The sequence below is a fragment of the Lithobates pipiens genome, unplaced genomic scaffold, assembly GCF_037356315.1.
Source record: "Lithobates pipiens isolate NorthernLeopardFrog02 unplaced genomic scaffold, aLitPip1_a1.2 Scaffold_19, whole genome shotgun sequence".
NCBI classification, from domain to species: Eukaryota; Metazoa; Chordata; class Amphibia; order Anura; family Ranidae; genus Lithobates; species Lithobates pipiens.
The window spans coordinates 374,351,205-374,357,007 of record NW_027507764.1 but is presented as its reverse complement, the minus strand read 5'-3'; the positions used below and the strand labels follow the sequence as shown (position 1 = coordinate 374,357,007).

At 43.6% G+C, this 5,803-nt stretch overlaps 1 long non-coding RNA gene across 1 annotated transcript; it reads right to left on the bottom strand.

Moving 5' to 3' along the window:
- Positions 1-254: 254 nt before the first annotated feature.
- On the bottom strand, positions 255-4,586 carry LOC143996982 (uncharacterized). Its single transcript, XR_013277635.1, has 2 exons — positions 4,481-4,586; positions 255-1,073 (listed from the first exon to the last, which is right to left on the bottom strand). It is a non-coding gene; the product is annotated as an uncharacterized LOC143996982 (long non-coding RNA).
- Between the last annotated feature and the right edge of the window lie 1,217 nt (positions 4,587-5,803).

Genomic DNA, 5,803 nt, shown 5'->3' with positions numbered 1-5,803 from the left:
GCAGCAGTAGCAGAGTGCAAAAGTTATCAGCTTTGTATTTTATGTTGCTTTAATGAAGAAATCCATCGTGTCCAAAATGTCGCTCTTCTGTGGGAATACCATTATACTTTACTAAGGAATTGCATTTCTGAGGAGGTCGTTGTGTTGGCAACATAGCATTTAATTATATTTACTTCAGACTCTTGAATATTCTCATGCCAAAGCTATAAATTAAAATGTATGATCTGGATGGAGTCCAAAATAGAAAAACAAAGTAAACATTTTATATTTATTAAACATATTACAATATACAAAGATTTTTATTTTTACATAAATAAAATGGTTTAGGCGTCAGCCTCTCAGACTTCCAGATTATGGATTGTAAAGTTTATGGATGTTTCTGTTGTCAAAATGCATAAAACTGCTTACACCTTCTGATCTCATAACTCATAGGATGTCATAAGTGGAGTTAAAGTCCAAAAAAAAATAATAAATCCACACAGGTCTCATTAACAAACAGATCCGTCAATATCTGTACTTTGTTGAGTAGTCCTTGGGGGACACCACCAGACCAGGGGCAGACTGACCATTCAGCCACTAGGGGGCTCCATCGGGGTTGCCAGCCTCAGTAAAGCCAGGGACAGTATGTAAAATTTGTGTTTTTTTTTTACCTGTCTCTAAAATATCCCTTACTGACATCCTTACTGACAGTGCTAATAATTTTGGTCTAAGAATCCTGAGATCATAGCTGCCCCACCTCTCCAGTACCTTCTCAGCCAATAGAAACATGTCTGTGTATACATGTATGTGTATACTGTGTGATTATATACTCTGTGTGTGTATACTGTGTGATTATATACTGTGTGTGTGTATACTGTGTGGCCCCATAATCCCCTATTGCCTGGGGGCTTCATAATCTCCTATTGCCTGGGGGGCCCTATGAGTTGTCAGTCTGCCCCTGCACCAGACCGCTACCTTTCCTAGCACCACGATAAACAGTTTCCACAATGTCAATCATCTCCTGCTTGTCTTCCATTGGCCAGTTTATCTTGTTGTTATTACCAGTCCCCAAGTCAATCATGATGTGCTTGTTCCTGTTATAAAGGAAAAATACAATATATGATAACCATGTAAAACTACAGCCAGAATTTACACACTCCGATATCAAATGGCAAGATAAGGGATGCAATCAATTGATGGCTGCATCTGCACATTTATGTGACTTTGGTACAACGTTCATTGCTTCCATCATAATATGAATACTGAACTGCTATAACTGTCTTCAGCTGTTTAAAGTGATTACAAAGGAATTTTTTATTTATTTACAACAAACATGTCATACTTACCTGCTCTGTGTAGTGGTTTAGCACAGAGCAGCTCTGATCCTCCACTTCTAGGGGCCCCTGCTGGCACTCCTGGCTTCTCCCCCCTTCTGCATGCCCCCATAGCAAGCACTTGCTGTGGGGGCACTCGTGTGGGCTCAATCCTGAGTCGGGCTCTTTTGACACACAGCACGGCTCAGTTCCACCCACCGGGTCGAGATTGGGCTAAAGTAAGTGTTGGGGGGGGGGGGTTGTGGGGGTAAACACAGAAGGTTTTTTTTACTTTAATGCCTTGTTACCTTACTGCAGCGAATGCATTAAGGTAAAGAAAACGTCTACCTTTACAACCACAAAGTATCAAGTGGCAAAATCATCTTCTGTATCGGGGTAATTTTATTAACCCCTTAAAGTTGAGAACATACAATGTTATATAAACACTTTCCGATACCAATTAACCTACGCAGGCACCATAATTGCTTTTGCTTATTTTCAGGAATGATCCTGGTCAAAACATGCTGTCTTATGGCCATGCATTTCTTTTTCCTGTTAGTGTGGGTCTAGATTACGAGACAGAATGTGCCCACATTCCCTAGTCTGTTCATCCCGAGGCAAGATGCAGACTATGCTTGGGCGAGGAGCACGTTCAAGAAGCAAGCTGTGATTGGGAGGGGGGTGTGTTCCAGAGGTAGGCTGTGACTGGTCAGGGGCTGTGATCGCTAAACAAACTACCCAATACAGGCATGCTGTGTGTCTGCACAGTGTCCTGCACCTCTGAATGGCCAGTCAATGGATGAAAACTGACCACAGAAGAACAGATAAGTGTTTGTGTGTTCAATTAAGAACAAGGAAGAAAGGTGACTGGCAGGATCAAAAAAAAACATGTTTGAAAAATTGTTGTGCAAATGCCATGCAAAATAAAATGTTGCAACGACCGCCATTGTATTCTCTAGAGTCTTTGCTAAAAAAACAAACATATAATGTTTGGAGGTTCAATTTAACCACTCCCCCTCCTTACTGCAAATCCACCATACGGGAGACACCCGAAAAGAATGAACCAAAACCACCAGGCCGTCTCCACCACCAATGCTACAGGGTCCGAGAGACATAACCTCTGACCCCTGTAGGAGCAGGCTCCCCTAGGGCGGAAACACCAGAGAAAAAGAAAATACAGCCTATAAGGAGAAGAATAAAGGCACCGCTGTGCACCTCTTACCTGGGCCTGGCCGGTGCTTATGGTGCCTGCCTCAACCGTCGCTGATGGCCTCTCCTCCATCTTGCAGAGTGCGCAGCGGGGGAATGAAAGAAATGTCCGCTTTTTACATTTTTCCCGGGACCGGTGTCCTCCGCCGGCCTGGAAGCGGAAACACCGGCCTACGGACTCGCCCCCCTGGCCTTTGCGTTCTGGGTGACCGGAACCACTTGTCGCCCCACCCAGAACAGGAAGCTGTGTCACTGGCCCCCGCGTCATGCGCCCACCAAAGAGGAAAACCCTGGAAGTTACAATAGTGGCGAAACCGCCACCCCTCCTGCCCCCTGCGCACTCTGCATCAGAGCCCGGGTCTTCTGGCTCCTCTACCTTCTGCTGGCCACTGCTCTGCTGAGCATGGGAAAGGCTGGGGGGCCCCGGAACACCCTCCGAACATACCAGGAGGGTGCTGGGATGGCCCCCAAAACAACAAACTGAGAGGTAAGCCTTAATACTCCACGCTGGAGAGATCGCAAAACCCCCCTTTTCTGGTTCCCACAGGTGCTTCCACCATGGCGCAGGAAACACAATAACTGAAGCCATGGTGGAAGAGGAGGGATTTAAAGATTGGCAGGTGTTTCCTGAAGAAAGGGGCAGAGCTGCGCTCTCTCCAGGGTTGTCCTGAAAGGCGATTTGAGAAATTGATGATTTTTACATGTAGGAGAAAATGTCAGAATTGGCCTGAGTGGCAAGTGGTTAAAGAAGTACATGAAAGCTTATGCTTTATAAAATACACATACATGAAAATTCAGGGTAACATACACTTTAAAGACCAGTCTTTGCAAATAAACAACTGGTCAGCACACTTATTGTTCTAAGTGAATGTACCCAGAACTTTGACCACACGATCACTGACCACTCCTTGTTCCTGCTTGCAATCAGGACCTGGTGGGAAAGACTCCTGATTACATGATCACTGGGGCAGCCAGTCAGCCTACCAACCTCTAGCATTACGCGCCCTTTAAAGGGCCAGCTGGAATTGGTCAAGTTAAAGTGGTTTTAAACCAAGAAAACCAAAATTTTTTTGCAGCTTACAGATCTCCAAATATGATAGCTGCATTTATTTTCTCTTTATTGGCCTTTTTACCCACTTATTGCATCTGGTAATCTAGCCAGTAACACTTTGTTGTCTTAAAGCAGAGTTTCACCCACATTATATAACTTTGTGCCATCCAGTGCATTGTTGCAGGTTAAAGCGAAGGCTCACACAAAAATGGAACCTCCGCTTTTTGGAACCCACCCCCCCCCCCCTCCGGTGTCACATTTGGCACCTTTCAGGGGGGAGGTAATACAGGTATTTGCACACACTTCCGGGCATAGACTAAAGCTTCAGGTGCCGACATCGCGGGCGCCCTGGACAGGTAAGTGTCCATATTTTAAAAGTCGGCAGCTGCAGTATTTGTAGCTGCTGACTTTAAAAAAAAAAATTTGGCGGACCTCCGCTTTAAATACGCATTGGCACTTCTTTATTTATTTTTTGGTCGATTTACCTAGGTTTCAAAAGGGTAATTGCTTCTATTCCTGTGTACCTTGCCGTGGTGAGGTACGTAATTTCAGGCCACGCATTGGCTCCTGCGAGATGAGTGCCATCAGTCCCAGGAGTCAATGGGAATCGCCAGATGGTAGCATCACTATGGCCACCTGAACAAAAATGAGTGCGCAGCGCTTTGTGAATAAAATGTGCATGCACGAGATTGGGAGGTGCATGCTGGGTGACCAGCAGCACCTTATCCTAGAAGATACTAGTGGGCTTCAGGTGCCAACAATGAAGATGAGAACGTGCTCGGAAAAGAAGGAAAAGGTTAGTTTAAAGAAAACAAAAAAAAAATATATGGAAAAATGGCATTGTGTATAACAACCTTTTTTTATTTTTTTAATCGTGTTAGGTACTAACATCATCAAAAAGCCATACAGGCAATTATGAAATACCAACCTAAAGAAGAACATGACTGTACATGGATCATACAACTCGTACATCTTGTTAAAATCAGGTACTTCCGTTATATTCATAAGATAAATCACAGTAACGTTTTTTACCTGGAGTAAAAAAAAACAAAATTATATATATATATATATATATATATATATATATATATATATATATATATATTCCAATAAGAATTTACACCAAACAAGGTTAACCTTTCTATATTTGTAAAGTGCCTATACTAAAACTTATAATCCAATTTTGATCATCTCAGGCACCCCACTATGACGACTGTAAATTAAACTACAGACCTCAGATGCAGACATAGGCCCCATTCATGCGCATCCAGGGCCAATAATTCACAGGTAATCACTTCATGAGCCTTTACATGCTAGTGGCTGCATATAGCAGTGAAAGCTGTCAGCCTCCAATTGTTTTTAAAGAGGTTTCCTGTCCGCAACTGATCCCCATTCACAAGTTTTAACCACTTACGGACTGCCCGCCATCATTATACAGTGGTCGTTTGACATCGAATACCAGAGGTTATGGCAGCAAATAGCTGCAATTTACCTGGTATCTTTTCAAACTGTGGGCGGTTCGCGTTCAGATAAAAGTGGTCTCTGTGGTGTATTCGCCGCAAGATCACTTTTAATCAACAGCCGGAGAGGTGCCCCCCTCCTCCCGCCGCTCCTTGGTGGCCTCCGCCGCCTACTGAAGCTGTCGATAGTGGCGGCGGAGGCCAACGGGTCCTTTCCCCTCTGAGGCATGAAGTTGAGTAAGGGAAAGATGGCCTCCACTCGGCTCCATGCCACTGGATGATGGAAGAAACGTCAAATGTCACTTCTGCCCAATGGCCCCGTCCCACCGAGCTTACGCGCAGAAGTGAACACATACGTAAGTCGCGATCGCATATGAAAACGGTGTTGAAACCACACATGTGAGGTATTGCCGCAATCGTTAGAGCGAGAGCAATAATTCTCGCCCATGACCTCCTCTGTAACTCAAAACTGGTACCCTGTAGAAATTTTTAAATGTCGCCTATGGAGATTTTTAAGGGTCAAAGTTTGTCACTTGCTCCACGAGCGGGCACAATTTTGAAGCATGACATGTTGGGTATCAATTTACTTGGTACAATGTTATTTTTCGAAATATAGAAAAAAAATCAGGTTAGCTTTACTGTTGTCCTTTTTTTTTAATTAAAATTTTTTAAATTTTTCCAAAAAATTGCGTTTGTAAGACCTCTGCAAATAAGGTGTGACAAAGTAATGCAACAACTGCCATTTTTTTCTCTAGGGTGTCTGGAAAAAAATATAAATACAATATATATAT